Source organism: Megachile rotundata, chromosome 1 (genome assembly GCF_050947335.1).
Source record: "Megachile rotundata isolate GNS110a chromosome 1, iyMegRotu1, whole genome shotgun sequence".
NCBI classification, from domain to species: domain Eukaryota; kingdom Metazoa; phylum Arthropoda; class Insecta; order Hymenoptera; family Megachilidae; genus Megachile; species Megachile rotundata.
In genome coordinates, this window is record NC_134983.1 from 5194854 (window position 1) to 5216106 (window position 21253).

A 21253-nucleotide genomic window follows, 5' to 3' on the forward strand; every position below is an offset into this window, starting at 1 on the left:
AAAAGAGAGATTAGTAAAAAAACAAAGACAAATGGGTGTGGGTGGTGAAATGATTTGGGCTGGAATTTAAACGGAATGGATACAAAGGCAAAACAAATGTACAGTTTCTTGAAGGAAAAATGAATTATTAAAAATATATAAATTTAATTTCAAAACAAAGTATTGAACACGCACTACGAGTTACCACTGATAAATTTATTTTTTAACATGGCAATGCTACAATTCTCCGAATTAAAGTCGAAGAACAATTTTTTCAAAGAGAAAACGTATCAGTTTTTCCGTTGCCCGCACGCTCCCTGGACCTGAATATTATTGGAAATTATTGGGGAGAACTAGCAAGTGCTATATATAAGAATGGAAAACAGTATGATAATATTAAACAATTAAAAGAAGCTATTAAGATACATTGGGATAATTTGCCACAAAATACAATTAAAATGTTATACAAATCCTTACTAAAGCGAGTACTCGAAGTAATAGAAAATAAAGGCGGATTATTATTATTATCATATCATTATTAACTTTGTATTAATTGCAATGTAACTTTCTTTTTTATGAAAATATATGTATAAATTCTGTGAATGTACTATCATTTCGCCGGCACTATTTGTATATTTCTTCTGCTTGCTCAAAAACCCAGCAAGATCAACCATATTTACTAAGAAGTTCCTTCTCTCTGCCATGTAACAATTAGAATGGTATGTATTACATTAAAAAATTCTAACAAGTAAACCTACCCAAGTGTCACTCTCCGATTTTCATGAAATTTGGATATGTTATAGTACATGGAAAATTAGGGGACACGTATTTTTTTTTAGCTGCGGTAAAACATATTTAGGGTATGAAACAACCCTCCAAAGTGTGAGGGTAAAATGGAAAAATTGGGATATTTTCGAGATCAGTGAAGCAATTTTGATGATTTTTGGTATGAAAGTATCTTTCGATAGAAGACAAAAATTGGCCTAGGTATGTTGAAAGGGGAGTGAAAATTAGGGGGTGAAATACCCTAAAGCGACCAATTTCTTGCTGTAAAAAAATCGGTTTTGATCTGATCGAAATAAAATCTATTAAAACTTCAAGAGGAAAGTTAATTAGGGAACACGTATTTTTTTTTTTTTGTTACATAAATATTTGGGACGTAAATAACTCCTAAATTACCGCGCTCGTTTGGCACTACGCATGAAACACCTTGCAAAACTGTATCTCTTAACTGTTCGATCTTTTTAATATATCGGTTTTTTACGTTACTGAATGGAAATCTGAAATCAAAATTCAATATAACGGATCCATTATGGCGGACGAAAACTCGAAAACCTACTTAAATAGACTGTATCTGTAACATGCGATTTTCAAAATATAATACAATTTCTGACATTCATTGTTAGGTGTGTAAGGCGAATCAAGCGTGTTAAGAACATATTGTATATTGTTTATAACAAAATTGTTTGAACAATATAGCTTAAAAATGAAATTTTTTAAAATCTGATGACAGCATTCATTGTATGCAAAAAATGTCTATGGAAACATCGATCACATATTTTATTAATTCCTTTGTTCAAACAATTTTGTTATAAACAATATACAATATGTTCTTAACACGCTTGATTCGCCTTACACACCTAACAATGAATGTCAGAAATTGTATTATATTTTGAAAATCGCATGTTACAGATACAGTCTATTTAAGTAGGTTTTCGAGTTTTCGTCCGCCATAATGGATCCGTTATATTGAATTTTGATTTCAGATTTCCATTCAGTAACGTAAAAAACCGATATATTAAAAAGATCGAACAGTTAAGAGATACAGTTTTGCAAGGTGTTTCATGCGTAGTGCCAAACGAGCGCGGTAATTTAGGAGTTATTTACGTCCCAAATATTTATGTAACAAAAAAAAAAAAATACGTGTTCCCTAATTAACTTTCCTCTTGAAGTTTTAATAGATTTTATTTCGATCAGATCAAAACCGATTTTTTTACAGCAAGAAATTGGTCGCTTTAGGGTATTTCACCCCCTAATTTTCACTCCCCTTTCAACATACCTAGGCCAATTTTTGTCTTCTATCGAAAGATACTTTCATACCAAAAATCATCAAAATTGCTTCACTGATCTCGAAAATATCCCAATTTTTCCATTTTACCCTCACACTTTGGGGGGTTGTTTCATACCCTAAATATGTTTTACCGCAGCTAAAAAAAAATACGTGTCCCCTAATTTTCCATGTACTATAACATATCCAAATTTCATGAAAATCGGAGAGTGACACTTGGGTAGGTTTACTTGTAAGTAGTTTTCAAGAAATTAAAGATAGCACACAAGTGCATTAAAACTGTTATAAAACCCAAAAAAATATCACTAAAACAACAAACTTCCCCACAATATCATCGGCACAATAAGAACACGTCAATAAATAGCAATTAAAAACATATCTGCCGCCAGTTTCCAACGTAGATTCTAAAGACAGCTAATCGAAAATAGATTTCCGTTGGATGGAGAATTCTTCTCGCGCCAGATTGCATTTTATTAAATGCCAGAAGCAAAAGACGATAACATCTATTACGCCACAGTCGATACCGTTATGAGTCCGATAATTGAAGCCCGGCTCCTCTAAAGTCCTCTAATTGGAGGCGTTTCGCTTAAAGGCACACAGGCGCGTGAACGATTCACGCGAAAGTTCCGTTCTCGAATGGCGAACGAACTTCCGTCGTGATACGCGATTCGCGATTTCCATCGAGAATTCGAACAGCCGTCGTTTAGAGCGGCGTTCACCGCGATTCAATTTGTTCAATGTAGTCATCGAGCCAGTTTATTCGCGACATTATCGGCCAACAGAAAGTGTCGGCCGCTATTCGGTTACAAAGTGACCAGGTCGTAACGCGATACTCTAAAGGGGATGTACAGGGACGAACGAATCACCCGAAAGAACTTGAGCCCCGCGATTTTTCCGCTGTCCACTTTATTTCCTTCCACGTTCTCCCCGTTATTTACCGCTCTGCTAAATAGCCGTATCGAGGCTGATTTAACGCTGGCTCGGCTACTCGATCGTTAATATCGAGCGAAAAAAAAATTTCATTCACAGACCATTCTCTTTTTTCCCATTCTTCACGATTCTTCTTCTTCCCGCACGTTTTTGTAATTGTTATACCGGGATTACGATCCTTGCGCGAATTTTCAATTGTTGCGGTTGTTGGTATCTTTTGGAGGAGTGTGAAAATGCGTTGTTACGGAAAATTGTATATACAGTGCGAGGTGAGAAATCTTAGTTATTTCAGGTTTTATTCAACATTTTGTTTATCAACGTTTAATCATTTTGATAAACTTAAGGAATTGAAAAATGGAATTCGGTAAATATTTGAAGAATCTAGTTTTCGAAGGAGTACGTAAATTTATTGATTTGTGGAATATGAAATACTTTATGCACAATACAAATCTTACAAGATAGCAGTTGAGTGATGAAGAAAAAATGAATTTAAAAAATAAAAAACATTTAGAAATCTGTACATAAAAATTTGAGAATACTGTTTTCACATCTCTATCGAACGGAAGATGTTATACCCCAATGAACAAAGCAATTCTCGTACTCACTTTATGCACTCTTACATCACAGCAATCGAATGTCCCAGAAGAATCCAGGAAACAAATTGTCCCGATGATTGCAATCAATAACGCGGGAATCCCTTCTGAGTAACAACAAGTCCGTCCATCACATGGAACGCAAAATATGTATTGAAATCGGTATAATGGAGCTCCGATCCAGGACAATAGGGTGTTTTTCTTTGATTGCGGTGCAGGCTCGAATCTAACGATTCAGAAGTTGGTGAAAGAGCGAAGGCCGTCAATAAGATTATTCAGCGAGGCGACGTGGCGCGATTCCTTGATTCATGCGACCTCTGAAGAAGTTGAATCGCCGGCCTCGTCGATTCACGGCGTAATGGGTAATGGGTATATGGGCAGACTGAACCGAACAGGGTGGGGTTTCCAATCACTTAGCTAATCACGCTAGTCAGCCAGCCACTCATCCAGTCAACCAGACAAGCCGTTGTTCTTCCGTTTATCAGACGTGCCGGAACAAGGTCCCCGCCTGATTCCTCAGGGTGTGTACCAACGTCGTTAACTCGACCTAATGGCTAGTCACCACCATCGACCTTTGTGTACGTGATCATCAATTATCATTTTATTTGGGTAAACGAACATTATTTATATGAAGACACGTTTTTTGCACAATGTTCGCTAATCAGACATTAACGTCTTTCTTCACTACACTGCAAGGGACTATTTATGAATGTTCGAAGATTGTAGACATTGTTAGATGAAATGTAGGCTGACTTTGAATAAGAACACTGAGGCGAATTTTAGGATTTAGTTCGTACATAATTTTTAAGTTTAGACATTCAAATAATTGATTTTTGAATTTGCTAACTTTCATGTTCTTAGGTGTGCAAGTCCTTAAAGTCTGACAGCTTAAGTTCCCAAATTCTTGAAATCTGCAAACTTGTACATTTCCAAATTTTCCAAGACTTTTAGTATAAAATTTCTTGAATAGATAAATTTTCATATCTTCAAAGTTATATATAAATTTAAAAACAAAATTGAAAATTATAAACTTTTTAAATTTTTTTGTTCTAGATACCTCAAAATTTCTAGATCAATTAATTATTAGATTCTCAAATGTCTAGCTCCCCAAAACCCTAAATGTCCATATTTCTATGTCCCCAAATCTTAAGGTTTTCACATTCCTAGTCCTACAAATTCTTATATTCCCAAATTTCTAGGTATTTAAAATCCTCCATATTTAAATCCCTAGTTTCTCAAAGATTAAGATTTGAGTCTATCGATTTTTGGATCTATCTAGGGATGTGAAGATCTCAAACTATGAAGACATAGGATACTAATGAGAAAACTTGAATACTAAAAAATCTAGTAATTTGGAAATTTCGACATTTCGATATTTGAAAATGCAAAAATTTGAAAAAATTTGAAAATAAAAATTTTTTTTGAATTTTTTACTTATCACGTGTTATATGACAGTTTCATTTTTCCTATTTTTCTTAGTTCAAATTCATATAATCTGTCGAAATCACATATCAAATTTTAACTTAAAAATAACAATACCTATATTAAAGCGATATATCAAATTTCAAATCGTAAATACCAATACCTATATCAAAGCGATGTATCACATTTGAGATTTCGAATAATACTGCGTCAAATCGGTATATCAAATTTCGAAGCTTAAATTCGGCATAGTTGTTTGCGTGTATAAAAATCGGGAAAGCACGCTCGCGCGGAATGCTCGCTCGATCGATGATAATTAACTATTTGTTCTCGACAACCGCTAATTACTTTCCGCGAGCGCGTTAATCGAGCGCTCGCGGTTTAAATCGCGCTGAATAAGCAATAGATTAATTAGATGAAGTTGAAGAAACGTGGCAGTAATTGCGGGTACGTTGCAATTCTGAGACGATAATTGCACGAAAATCGCGTAATTTCCGCGGAAATAACTGGTGTCAAAATGTTAACAATTATTTTAAAGTCATTTTAACATATAAAATTGTCTTATGTCTCAGAAACAGTAAAATGAATGTGATTTATCCAAAAATATTACGATGACATCCCCACGGTAATTTATTCAAACTAAATTAATTTATTTCCATTAATTAATTACCAATGATTATAATAAAATGTAATAAATTTATTGATTTTCTCAATTAAATATATACTTCCATTGTTAAATAAATAATTTATAATAAGCTTCTGTATTGTCTTATCTCTAAATCAAATTTAAGCACCAACATAAAATTTAAATTTATTAAATATAATAAAGGCAGTTCGTATTTTATGAATGGATATTCATTCCAACTTTTAATAAAAGGATAATTGATTATTCTACCTTTCTGCAATTAAAATACGATAGCTATTAAAAATTTTATTCATACGTTTGTCTTGAAATTATAATCCGAAAGAAATTTTTTTGTTAAACTGGTATTGGTACCACACAAACATTAAAATAGTTTTATTTCAACACCCGGTAGATCGTAGGATCATACCGGAGGTTCAGGGTTAAACCAATAATTACAGTTTCTAGTCCAACATCATACCAAAAGAAAGAAGAAAATCGACACGAAGTAGAAAACCGAGAAAAAGAATCCTTCTGGCTCGTTATACAGCCAAAAACGAGGAGTAGTTTCGCTATCTTTCACCGGTCTTGCACGTGTTCTTCGTGGCAGAACGCGGCGGGAAAAAGCACGCGAAGAACAACGCGGGAAAAACAGATTAAGAAGAAAGGAAAAGAACACACGGCCGTGTCCATATTTTTCGCGGCGCGAGCATAGCTTTGCAAAAACAGCGTAATTCGTCTTCCTATTTTCAACGGGGTAAATCGTACCCTCGCGCGCGATCCCGTAAGGAAAAACGAGAAAGGAGAAAGACCAAAGTGGGGCGAACAAAACCGTTAAGCTAACGAACGTGTCGGGGACAAAGCCGAGATAAAGCCGAGGTACAAGCGGCGCTCTTTTCGTGCCAGCTGCATGCATGTACACGCGAATGTGGAATGCATTGCGTATATCATTCCACGGCCGTGAGCACGCCGATTGAATTGAAGTTACGACGCTCGCCACCGGCGTTCCGTTGCACGGCGATAAAACGATTCACGGCGCAGCCGTGTGAACGCATTAAAAAGAGCGAAACAACGAAGATGTCTGGTTGTTTCTGCTCGATGAGAACTGACTGACGGAATGGCTAACGCGTTATGTCATACTGCAAGTGTCGTAAGGTTATGTTTGTGAAGAGCAGCTTAAACCGTGGCACTTGAGAGGTGACCGAAAGTCACCACTTGGGGCAAAGCGGCAACTCAAGAGGAGAGAGTTATCATTTTGTAGAATTATTTAGGTGGTGATAAATAAAAATTCGCTCCTGATTAAAACTAGGTATGTATATTAACTTTGAACAAATGTAACATCTACAACCCTAAAGGACGTAAATGATTTTACTACAGATGACAGTAAGAGGTACAACGCAACGATGTGATACTTCAACGGTTCTTTTTTAACTATTTTCGCCAAGGATTTTTTGACAATTACATAAATGACCATTTACCCCTACTTTCTCCCTCCGTTCTCTGTTATTTCTTCTTTTTTCGAAAATATACAAATGTGCCCGTACTTTCTTCCTCGGTTCTCTGTTATTTCCTTTTTTTTTAAATATAAAAATATCACGCTATATGGAACAAGAAAAGTATTGTCTCCTTGCACCGTCAGGTCTACAAACACCGCGACCCTATTGTGAACTATACTATTTATTAATTAACTTACGAACTTGCACCGAACGGATCTCACTAACCTAAAATCTTACATCTCGAATTAGTTCATGATAGTGAATCCTCCTCCGCCTTCAACGTTAGTCCCAACTTAACAGTCGTCTCTATAGGAATATTACTTTCAAAATTTGTATAAAAGTTTACTATTAATAGCATGTAAAAACTTCCGTTGATCCGTAGAGAGATTTTCGCCAGACTTGTGATAGAGCTTTTACTTTGACCTCTAGTTTCGATGAAATTCGAACGAATGGAAAGTTACATGTTATTCTAACGGAGTTAGGGAGGATTGCAAGGTTTGCTCCCAACGAAAAATCCTGGTGAAAGACATCGTATATTTTCCTGTAATACTTGTCCCGACAAGCCGAGGATGCATTTTGGCGATTGTTTTATAGAATTTAACGCAAAAATATAGACTTTTATATTTGACAAATTTTCTTCTCTCTAATGTATGGATACATGATATAATAGTTTCATATATTAATTTGTAGGTGAAATCATTTTAAGTTAACTTGGAGAAATTCATCAAATATGCGGAAAATCAAGTATGCGGAAGGACCTCTTGTCTGATATATTTTGAAAATTAAGGAGTTGGTAGATAAAACAAAATTGTGGGTTGTAAAGTTTAAATAAACAAGGAAAGTTGAAATATTACGTAAAATTAAATTGAAATTAAAATTAAATGGTATTTGATATTAAACTCGAAACTGAAACTCTGTGCAAATATGAGTCAGCTTTAGCACGTTTCAGCTGTAATATACGTCATGAGTGAATTGATGTTGTAAAAGTCGTAGGTAATACTGATACAGTATGTATTATGTTACTACTGATACAATTATAACAATAGGTATATCTACTATGTTAATACCGATACAATGGTGGTCTGAGCAAATATGCAGATCATGTGTCACGTATAGATGCACATAAATCTATGATGCCATCCTGAATTGTATAATCCTTGAAATATGTTGTTACGGTATTTATACAATAATTTAATAATAACTTGGACATTATTGTTGCAAAAACTGGTTGAGGTCCATCCCATTGATCATTTGAGATTTTTTTATGTTTTCAGCGAAAATTACATTATCTAATAGTAAACAAGTCTGACCTCAGATTTCAAAGTTGAGGTAAAAGTGTCGGTCAAGATCAGGATCAATTTTGCAATAACTTTCCGTTATATAAAACAATGTTATAATAATAACGAAATATGCTAATATATTTACTATAATATATCGAAAAGAAAATTACATTTTTTCTCTTGAAAAACATAAAGTTTAACAGCTTGCAGCCTCTGATATGTAATTAAAAAATACTGTATTATTAAGTATGTTTCGTAAGTATTATATTGCATTGTTATTCATAAGGGTGAACTTGACAAGGCGTTTTACAAAAAATTACAAAATTGTTACTAAAATTAAAAAATAAATGAGTAACAAATAATACTTAAACTAGCTTGAACAATGATTTTTATTGTAACAAGAGTTTGACACGTTCAACGCCACAGCGATTGTACGCGATTAACATTACACATGCAGTTAAATTTGCAGGAAAAATAAACTAGAGGAACCTTTTTAGACTCTTAATATTGAGACAATGTATACAAACCGATTAAAAGATAAGATTGAAGAATCCTTCTTAAGCTAATCCTTAATATCTCGCTGCAGTGAAAACTGTCGTTTATGGTCAGACGTATTACAATACAAATTAGTAAAAACAAGGATACCTAATCTTTCAATTTCATCTTTTAATCTGTTATTGTATCATCCTCTCAACATTAACACTAGGTTTATGAAACCCAAAAAAATGACGGACCTTTTTATTTTAAATTACAAAAATTATTAAGAAATTGTTGTGAAAATATAAGTTATTCTTTATCAAGTTAAAAAATCGTTTAAGCTAGTTTTCGTTTTATCCACCATTTTTTTTTTATTTTTATAGTTTAATTTCACTTGAAGTATAACTGATTATTAAACGTCCATAAATCTAGGGTTAAGAGTTTTCCAAAATTCCTTTGCTCTTTCTGTAAATAATTAATTTAATTGATCCCAAACCGTAGTAGTCAATGCGTTGATAATGCGTATTTTATCGTGTCTGACTAAAAACGTCAGAATCCACTGACGCGTATTTGAAAGTCCTATTAGCCCTTTGCACTCCAATGTCGTGTGTGGTCGACACCGCATTTTCTTGAATCTTATAAATAATTCAGATGAATAGATTAGTTGAATATATATACATTTATAATAAATGAAAAATGTATTTGTCACATACTCCACACTGCTGCAATATATTTTATGGTGAACTTTTTGATCTATTTTGTAAATAAGGGAGTTGGTAGGTAATAGAAATTAAGGAGTGCAAAGGGTTAATAATCCCTGTAATTTAGCATCAGAAATCTAAGATCCGTAATTTCGAAGCGTTACGTAAATCTGGTATCAAAGTTGCTTTACGCAGCGAACAGAACAGGAAGCAGTAAGCGTTGAATACCGTGGAAATCCGTTCGACAGGGTTAATCGTCGTGCTGTTCTTAATCACGAACAAATCGCCGGACGTGGCCGATCGCACGGATATTGTTTGACGATTTGTTATCGGCGTTTGACGTTTATTGGACTCCCGCGTACATTTATTATATTTTGCTGGTCGACCGGTTTGCGCACACTCCTCTTGCCACGGTGAGTAATTATGAGAGGTCGCTATCACTGTCTGCAGTATACGTCCATTCATTTCGTTCGCCGTCCTGCGATGTAAAAGCTCGCGATGCCGCGGCATGAAATATGCATCAGTCACATTGATAATTATGCGGCCCGATAACGCGTCGCTCTTCGCGCTCGTTTCCTCTCTCCGCGCTTTCTCCTCTCTTATTAGAAATAAAAGCCAGCTCATTGACGATCCTTGCTTTATCTTTTTATATTTTATCAGTTGCATTTCCATCTAGCGCGTTTATTCCCCTGCTATTTTCAAGTGCTACGTTTTAACAAGGTATTGCGGTCATTTTGTGAAAATCATTTCCGATGAGTCTAGAGCAGAAATTGCCGGGTTAATTACGATTTGGTTCTCGAGTTTATGACTGATGTTTAGTGATGTTTAAGCAAAGTTTAACCAGCTATTCATACTTGTCATGAAATGACAATTGATAAAACAAGCTAGTTGGTGAATTAACAAAAATTAACAAAAAATTTTAACAAGCACACATTTGAAATAATGTAACATTTAGGACAGTTTTCGTTACAAAATATGTAACACAAAAACATGAGATGAGTTTGTAATCGATTTGTATGATTAAACATAACGATTAATAGATATGGATTCCTTCCTCACAAAAATAAAGCAAGCCACATCTGACTGTTTTCGTGTTAATTATTTAGGAAAATATTTGACATTCCTTGATGTCCAGAAATACTGACAAGGGTATCCAGTGACTGATACGCGCCGATTTTTATAAAACTGCACAATTGTTCTTTAATCACCCAAAAGTCGCTATAATTTAACCCTTTCCGTGCCGGACGACGATATATCGTCGTTCGCTACACTTGCCAAAAGTGCCAACGACGATATATCGTTGTGCGTGCAATAGCGCCTTATTCTTCGCATTGCGAGAAAGCTTTATCTCAAAATAAGTTTATAAATAATCTATAAATGATATAATTTGATTATACATGATCTAATTTCGTTGCAAAAGAATTTAGAAACCGATTTGATTGTGACTTTTTACACATTTTACTCCGATGAATGCCTAAACTCTGTTTACGCTGGAGCGTAAACAATCTCCTAGCACCGAAATCGAAATGTTTATGATAGCTATCTAAGAGTTCGTTCAAATTATATATTGCCTACTAATAAGTGCTTTATATAAAGTTATGATGAAACGATGTCTTTTCCTATGTGTAAAAACGTTTTGAAAGAGAGAACTCGATTTTTATATTTTTTATAATAATTTATAATCATGATATTCTTATGATTTTCAATTGATATTGAAAAATTGGTGTCATTGCTTTATTCTCTATTTCTTCCTGAATACGCTGCATTTTTAATCATGTAAATATCATTTGTAGTTTGGTTTTTATGAGCGTTTTTCCAAATGCTTGCATATTTATCAAATTCGGGCGGTTACCTTGGCATAGGCACACGTTTTTTGCCCGGTACGGAAAGGGTTAAAACAAGGATGAGGAAGAGGTAGTTTAGTTTTTGTAACAAAAATTATTTTTTACTGTTTCCAGTTAACATCAGATTCACGAAATACGTCAAATTGTCGAATTCCAGATTTCCTATTTAAATCTGCAGATTTTACTAAAATTTTTGAAAATGTATGTTTGTTAGAATAAAGAACAATTCTAAAAGACTTAAGTTTCACCCCTTATTTATTTCCTTTTACACTTCATGTTCAATCGAAAATCAACGTCCGAAGTATTGAAAGTAGTCAAAGTCATCGGACACCCGCAAAATCTAGCGTTAAAAATGTGCTATTTTGTGACGAAAAAAATATCCGTTGCTAAACGTCTATCCTCCAACGCAGCAGCAACAAAAAATAAAGAGAATCACTTGTATGAGAAGCGACGTTAACACGTCTCTAAATAATTGATTCAAAAACTTGCAAACAAAAGCAGCGTGTCGGCTGATAGGACACCATCGACCTCTTCCATCCCACGACTCTGTTTCTCAAAGCGGTTTATAAAATCCATTATCCCGGCGATAAATATTAAACCTCTCTTTTCGCTTTCGTTTTAACACTCGAAATAGTTCCATTCGACGCTCTCGTTCGCCGTTAATGGCTCTGTTATCGATTCGCGACCGTCAAAGAAAACACGGTTGAAAGAAAGGGTTGCTCGATCGGTCCCCTGCTCCTGGAGCAACCCATCTTTCGCTATCCTGTTCATCCGCGGATCTCCAAACGTAATCTTCTCTTCCATCGAATTTGTTCCGCGAGCATTTTAATTAATTTTTAACGCCACCCAATTAGACCGGTTTTGATTCCTCGATTTTATGTCCACCGATATCAGACGACGAACAAACCCCGGCAATTTCTACGCTCCGCGTGAATTCTCGTTACCGGAGCACGAAGGCGGCTTCGGTTTGTTTTCCGCGCGAAACGCCCGGAATTTATGGGTAATATTTCCTCGCTCTTTGCGTGCGATTCCCTCGCCACGGTTCCGTTTGTTGGCGGGATCGTTCCACAAACCATTCTCGCGATGAACGATGAAAGGATTCCGTGTTTCGTTCCTCTTCTCCGATCTGTCGACAGATGCGCCACTGGGTAATTGGGTTCTCTTAATTGGGACTCGTTCACCTTGGTTTTATGCTGCATTAGCGATGAGGTGTTTGCAAACAGCTGTATATTTGAAAGGAGGACGATAAAAGATGGCTATTTTAGTACCCTGCAAACGAAACGTTCGGTGATTATTTAGAAAACGAATGACATCACCGGCTTTTATGATTTTTACCCCTTTGAGACCTTTTTCTCTTTGCATACTGACTTCAAATTTCACCTTCAAATTAACATGTAAAACTATTATATTTTAATATTTTTTGTATTCTTACACGAGAAAAAAGACAATTTTTTTGTATATTCAGCTCTGTACTTATTTATATTGTATTTTATAAAATAATCAAGGTATATCTTCAGCTCGTCGGGCCAGGTAATATGGCGTCAGAAGTAGATGTCTACTGCACATGCGCAACAAATTGCCGCGAGTTTTAAATCATCAAACCAATTAATTCAGCATTTATAAGTACTTTTCTTATTGTAAATACTCAAAAACGGAATCTGTATAACAACAACAATATTTATAATTGCATTTTTTTAAATTTATATATAAAAAATGAGTAGTTATATCTAGTGTGTAAATTTAAACAAAAGTCTACATGTTATACTTAAAAATTTAGTTGGTACGTAACTATGTCTTATCTACAATTAGATGATCTATAATTTCAATAATTAAAACATCAAGTTTTACAGAATTTGAATAGTTATTTTATGAGAACTGTGTTCTTCAGTAATCGTATTGTTTGCACAATAAACAAGTAAACAGTATACAGTATATCGAATATTTGTATGTATACTCAATTCTATATATATTTTTATACAATTATACATATTTCAAATTTTCTAAAATTATGCTTCACATTTTTTAAGAAATTAGAATAATTTTATGAATTAAGATGATTTCAGAATTTTTGTCTTCTAAGAGTTATTGATTAATTTTATATTATCAAAAGTAAAACGTAACAAAAGTATCAAATAGAAAATTGAAATCATTATTGATGAAACACTGTTCAGTCGAGTATCAGCCCCAGAAAGAAATTGATTTTTCGTTAGCAAAAATGAAACAACCGCAAAGAGCAGCGAGGCTGGCAAGAAATAAAAGATAGCAAGAAGATAACGCGACGGTATAATGAAAAGTTATGGGAGTTCTGTGTTTCAATATCTGCGGGCTACGTACTTCAGATACGTACTTGAGCTTCCACGTACAAGGAGAATTCGAAGTACGTATAATTTGAGTTATGAGCGCTACGGGGCAACGATCAAAGTTTTCACTGCTACCGGTGTTTCCGGCGGAAAGTCACGCGTGACGATAACCCACAGGATAATATCACGATTGTCACATTTCTTAGCACACTTTATATCGTAACTTTTATCCAAAATACTGTCGCGTAAATTTCACCGATCCTGTAATTTCTACAACGGCTTATCGAGTTAAAGGGAGAATTTGCTACAAATGGTAACTATAAAACATGGAAGAACAAGATGGGGAGATTAGCGTTGGTCTAATATGTGCAATATATAAACTATTTTCTATATTTTTTCGAGATGATTTCTCAATTTATCGATTCGTCGATTTGTCAATTTCTAAAGTTCTAAAATTCTCAAACTCCCAAATTCTCAAAAACTCTATTTTTCAAATTCTCAATTTCTAAAATTCCCAATTCCTCAAATTCTCGAATTCCCAGTTTCTCAAATTTGTAATTTCTCAAACTCTCAATTATCCGAATTTCTTATATTTAAAAAATTCTCAAATTTCCCTAATACTCACATTCACAAACTTCTAGGCTCCAAAGTTTCTAGATCCCCAAATTCCTGAGTCACCAAATTTCTAAGATTTCACGTTACACAATCGTCAAATCCCTAGACTCTCATATGCGTGCATTCCCAAATCGCAGAGTTCCCAAATTCCAAGATATCCAAATACTAATGTCTATAAACTTCAAAACCCGAAAGTTTCTAGATCTACAAATTCCTAGGTCCCCATATTTCTAGAATCCCACGTTTATCAATCGATTAGTCTCTAAATTCCAACGTGCATGTATTCCTAATGCCTAGAGTATCCAAATTCCAAGTTTCTCAAATATCTATATTCAGATGCTCCTTGATTCCAAAATCCCTAGATCCATAAATTCTTATCTCCCTAAATTTCTAAGATTCCTCGGCAAATCTCACGATTTCCAAATCTCTAGATTCTAAACTCAAGTCCTTGCTATATTCCTGGACCGGTCAACCTAGAGAAAAAATGTAGTTACGCCATTGCTGTTTACCTAATACAGTTACTTGTATATATTACAAATGTTGAAATTACGTGGTAGCAACGAAGTTAGCAATTTGTACGAAGCACGGGCCATTTAAGCGATTAAAATCTCGCAACCGGGATGATTACGAGCATTAATCATCCAGCCTCGATACACGATAATTAATTGTTTCTGTTGTTCTGATTGTTAGACCGTTATCACCTAATCGACTATGACACGTGGCCCTCTCTTAACACAACGATGGCGTGCCGAGAAATGCTTATGCCATGTAATACATGCGCGGCAACGTAATTACATGCAATTTACATCAGATTTTAATTTGATACAAGCCAGTGCCGGGAACGCGTTGAAAGTGCGATTCTAATCGAGCTACGGCGACAGCATCGATAACGTCGCCCTAATATTTTCGCAGGGTAATTACGGACTTAAGAAACCCCTGGAAATCTGAAAATCACTGTAAATGCGTCGTCATGTGACGTGACGTCCCTCTATTCGGTCATATAATGCGTCTCTAAATTGTGAAATATACGATCGTCCGCGGGCAATAGGTTCGTTTAAGATTTTTAGATCGCTTTTATGCTCGAACGTCGTCGTCAGCCCTTCGGTAATGAACTTTAAATTCTTTTACTGCATGTTCCTTGGAATTATTTCGATGAAACGTGGCTAATTTTGGTACATGTTGTTTTATGACGGCTGCGACTGAAAAGTTTATTGCAGCGATCAATTTGACCGAATGTCTGTAAGTTTATAGAGGACATCTTTCGATCTTTAATTTGGATTATTTTGTACATTTATTGGGGTTACCCTATAGCAATGGTTTCGAGAAATCATGACGTCCTTTTTGCAGAGAAAGGAAAACGGAGGAAAAGAAATATTTAAATTTAGTTTGATATATCTTAATCTAATTTAATTCAAATTAATTCACTTTAATTTAATATAATTCGATTTAATTTAATTTAACTGTTCGAACTGTATTAAACAATCTTGTAAACTTTTAAATAACCAGACCTTTAAACTTCCAAACGAACCTAAAATTTACAAATTTACAAGCCTGTAAGTTTTTAAATTTCCAGATTTATAAACGTACAAATTTTAAATTTCCAGATTTATGGGCTTCCAAATAAACATACAAATTTATAAAATCTGTAAATCTGCAGCTCGCAAATTTACAAATTAAAGAATTTGAAAATGTAGAATTTCACAGATTAAAAAATATATGAATGTTGTACTATGTACATTCAATTTCATTGTTTTGCATCGCGTTATTAATTAACTATTTGAAGTATGGTAGTAAGAGAAGCATAGTACATTTTCATCTGGGAATCCTTAAATCTTTGAATCTTTAACCCAGATCTGACTCAAGCACAATGCGTAATAACTCTTGTGTATCGAAGCAGGGGCTTCCTTTTCCTACATCGTCCTTTTCCCTAGAGAAGCCTAGGACGCTGTACAGTATACACAGGTTCTGGAAACAGATTGCTACGATAAATTCAAACCCATAATAATTAATCCACGTTTGCTATAATAACTAACCTCCATGATCACTATCATTATCTTCCTTTGAAACAATGAAATATCACAAGCATTAAGGAAATAAGAACAATGATGAAATATGTACAATAAATAAGAAGGATAAAGAAAATACTAATAAATAATGAAACATGTAAATTCTAATAAATAATGAAATATATAAATACTCAATAAATAATAAAATACACAAATACTATAAAAATAATAAAATAAATAAATTCTAATATGTAATAAAATATATAAATATTAGTGCATAATAAAATAGACAAATACTAATAATTAATAAAGTATGCAAATAAATAATGTACATAAAATTTATAATTTATGCAAATAATATGCAATAATAAATAATAATAAATAAGCATACTATGTAAATAATATTTTAATAAATCTATTATTTAAGTGAATATAAAATGCCTAAACTAATAGTAACTAAATTCAAATTGCAATTAGAAAATTCTGATTGCGGGTAATGAAATGAAAGAGTGATCATAAGTACTGATACGGTAAAAATAACATGTCGAAAATTCATTACCTTAGTGTTAAGAAAATGTAGTGAAGAATCGATCGTAGAAAGGTGCATCAAAGAAAAGGAAGGTAAAGTAGGAAAGATAAGGAATCAAAGCGAATGAAACAGAATGTCGGGTAGATCTTGATCATTACGGGACTTTGAATCTGTCAGTTACTTCTTTAAGTAGGATTCCATTACACGAGTCTAATGAGGTCATTGCTAAAAGAGCAATCGTAAAGATTGGCCGACTACAATGCTTATTGCAGCGCTGCACGAGATTGCGATGCAGGTCAGCGAAAATAACTGGAAAGTAAATTATAATAACAAAAGGCAATGTATATTACTCAAAGGAATTAGGAGCATTTCAATGGCATAAGTCAGAGTTCGATAGCGAAATTAATACGGCCTATATATGCTAGAATAATATTTGTACAAAATGTTCGTGTTGAAGTTTCTAAGGTATTAGCTAACCTGCCATGCGATAAAACTGTGTACACAAACCAGCCACTGATACAAGCTTAAAATAAAAAGACCACGAATATTATTTTAGACAATATTTGTATCATAAGACCTGGATACATTTTATTTGAAATTAAAATGAGAAACTGCTGTCTGAAATATTTTGTTATTTTTATGGCTACTTAAAAATACAGGTAATATTTATTGTAAAAGCTTAAAAAAAAAAATAAAAATTGTTTCTCTTATTTTTTAACGAGTTTTATTTTCAACAATCTAGTCTTTAAGATAGTTTCAGATAATTTGACATTTAAAAGCTAGAAAATCAAACTCATAATGATTATAAGGGATATAAATTAACAATTTGATTGCTAATTAATTTTAACTTGATAAAGGTAATATTTCGCGCTGTCTCGCAAAGATATACAAATAAAAAGAGACATTTGTGTCCACAATTTTTTATGAATTTCTGTGACATTTCCATCTAAGAAAAGGGGTCGCCGTAACTCAAGATTATGCGTCTTTAAAACTCGGAATATTCAACTTACAATTTTATTTTCAAAGTTTAAAAACAATTTCTTAGATTTATTAACTTAGATTTAAATTCAAGTCTTTAAATTAAAATCTAGTCTTTAAAAGAAAAATTGTGATATAATACTTATATATAACTGTTACAAGTACGCCCGATTTTGGTTAAAAATTTTCAAAATACTGATGTCCGCGGTTATTCTGAATGAGCTTATGGTTGCTAATGTAATAAATTTGACCATTAATTTTTGATATTACGTTGCAATTCCCAGACTCACGTGTACGGTATACTCTGAAAGGCAACCCTCGTCAGGGAGCAGCATCAAAAGCGAGGGTAAAGGGCGAGGGTATAAACTTCGAAAGTCAGCGCGGAACTTTAAAGCGAGAACGGCCGTAAAACGTAGCACCCTCGTGCGTGGTTAAAGAAGCTATATCAAGGTTCGATCCACAGCAAATGCGGTAACGAACGACACAACGCGACGACGATCATTCGTGGCCAGACATAGCCTGAGGGAGCGAACAATTATCCACGGTTAGGATCGATTTTCGTTGAAAAATATCGCGGACAAAAGACTCGGGATGCGACAATGACGAGACCTCCGTTTGTCGACCATTAAACGAAACGGGATCGTTTGATCGTTGGCCAGCCAGGAAACAGGCCAGAACGAGTCGCGTAGATGGACTGTAGTAACTGCGATTCTATTCATTGTGAACTAGGATTGTCGGACTAGGAACGCGATAGATGACGCGGAACGTCGTAATCGGCCATGCACGTTCGAACCGGGGTGCCAACAAACTCATCCATGACCGACTACTCGACGGACCAGGGAGACCGGTCAAGTGGCGCGAAGAAAAAAGAAGAACGAAGAGTGCCGAAGACACCGGACGATAAAAGAGTTTCCATGATGTGCATGTGTGCACGTTTGCGGAACAGGTGTAAAGAAGAAGGTCGCAGGGAGGCGAGTGGAAAGAGGACAGAGAGCGTGAAAGGGGTGAACGAACAAGGGAAGAACAAAGAAGAGAGTAAAAGAAAAGGGAGAAGAGGAAAGGACGAGGAAAGGGGAGGGAAAAAAGAAATAGGTCACATTAAAGGTTCATTAGGGCACAGCGGCTGGTATCTGACCCAAATTCATATTTTCCATAGTGACGGGCGGTGGGACGTCGAGGGAAGGGACAGGCAGGCAAGCGGGCAGGTAGAGGAGGCAGGCAGACAGTTAGGCAAGCAGGCAGGCTGGCTGGCTGACAGGCAGGCCGTTCGGGGGTGGGTGGTCGGTTTGCCTGAGCACGCGGGGTGGGTAGCGTATTCGAGGGGGTGGCGCGAGGGAACAGGGATCCGCGGGTGTGTAGGTGTGCGCGTGTACGCGCGTCGGGCAGTGTGTGCGCGCGTGGAATGGGTGGGTATTCGGTGGATAGGACAGGGTTGGTGCGTTCCTTCCGAAGGGTCGTGGTACGCTGGCGCAAGCGTGTGGGGCGCCGGCGCCACCCCCACCCTTGCTACGTCCCCTACCCTCTATGCACAGCTCGTGTTCGGGCGGGGAAGCGTCGCGACGCCTGCCGTCGGCTGCACAGTGCGGGCCCGGACGCCCACCAAGTAGTACGTTCACGTTCTGGTCGGACTGTCCGACTTCAGCGGTGCTGCACTCTCTTTCCTTCTCTCTCCCTTTTACTCCCTCGACCCCTACCCCTCTCGCTACCCCACCCTTGCCTCTTTCTTTCATCCACCCTCTCCCTCACCCACCCTCTCTCTCTCTTCCTCTTTCTTTCACACAGTCTCTCTTTTCCTCCCACATACCTATACGTACATACGTCTATATCTCTCGGAGCGCTGCAGCAGAGTGCAGCTGCAGAGGGACGTAGCAGCGTGAACTGTCCGCGATGGACTCGCTATAGGAGCGGACGCCCCGTGGCCTCAGTAGTCACGGTGTAGCGCGTGGCCAGACACGACAGGAGGTGAAACCATCCGCGTACGATACGTATCCTCGTCGCGTATCCCCTGATTCTTCAGGGCTAAGCTGACGACAGTGCGCGGCTTAAACGTCGTGTCTCGAAGTCGCGGAACTCGATCGTTGGAACGGAAGATGCTCGGGTGAGACTAGGGTGCAGCGTGTGAAGCATCGTTGCGATTAAGCCTTGGTCTGTCTCGTCCCGAGCAGACTTGCGACGTTAACCGGGATGTTGCTAAGTAGAAACGGACGTCGTGAATCGGACGTTCGAAGAACGAGAGGGAGCGAAAAAAGTGTCGATTTTGAGAAATTCCGTGTCACGGACCGAGGGGTCGGGGGTGGACGGGTTTTCAAGGCATCTTAAAGGGGCGCGATCGTTCCGAGCGCAGAGCCGCGACTCGCGTTTAGTCGGTTCTTACTCGAAGCCGAGGATCGTTGAGAACCGCGAGCACGTCGACATGGGAACACGGTCGGCGCTGGATTGACAGCAAGTGTGAAGGCTTTGTGGCTACTCGAGGATGAGTATCGGCCTCGGCCATTGTCGTTCCAACAATAGCAGCGTGTTCAAGAAGCGTTAGCCTACGCTGTCGAGTGTGCAGCGGCTTTAAAAGACGCGAAACGCTCGTGCATCTTCCCTTGCGCCATTCTTTCCTCGGGGCTAAATTGTTAGCACGATTTTTTTTCACGGCCACTACCGGCTAAATTGTGCTAGCGGAAATAGGAACTGTATAGTGGAACGAGGAAACGTACGCTGCTCGTTTTATCCGCGGGCAACTTTAACACGCCGCCAGAGCAATTTCACGCGAGTTAGTCCGAGCTCGGGGATGAAAGTGTTCTTGAAATTTCGTGGTTCTCGACCACTCGTCTAGCTGCTGAAGTTGTGCATAATTTGGAACGTCGAAAGAGCTCATTTATTATTTCGTGCGTCTCCGGAGCATCGTGAAAAATTCCACCTGCGAGAATTTTTATCAGAGGAACGAGAGGAACTCGACCTCGTCTCCGTCAGGGAAATTGCCGCTTCCACTCGGGAAATATTTTCTTTTTCAGAAGCGTTCTGTTGCCCGCGAGCGTTCCTCATCGCGTACCATTTTCCTGAAACAAAAATCCTCGTATTCCCCCGGTTCTCGGCTCCGTATTCTTCGAAGGGCGCAACTCCTTCGTGCCTCGACCACGATTCTTCAACGTCCGACAATTTTCTCGCAGACACTTTTGTTCGACGCGTACAGCGTTTCTTCTTCTCGCACTCCGTTTCGGATGAAAACGGAATTCGCTATGAAAGTACATCCCTTCTGGTCAATTTCGTTCGTAAACGAAACTGCTCAGCCAGGCTACTTTTCCACCCCATCTAGCTCTCGGTCTCGCCGCTCCAGAGCCTGAATTTTTCATTCAAACTGGTTTGCCCTGCCGCGACGTTAATTTAAACGAAACTTCGTTTCGACGAAGCGAAACTTTTCTCGT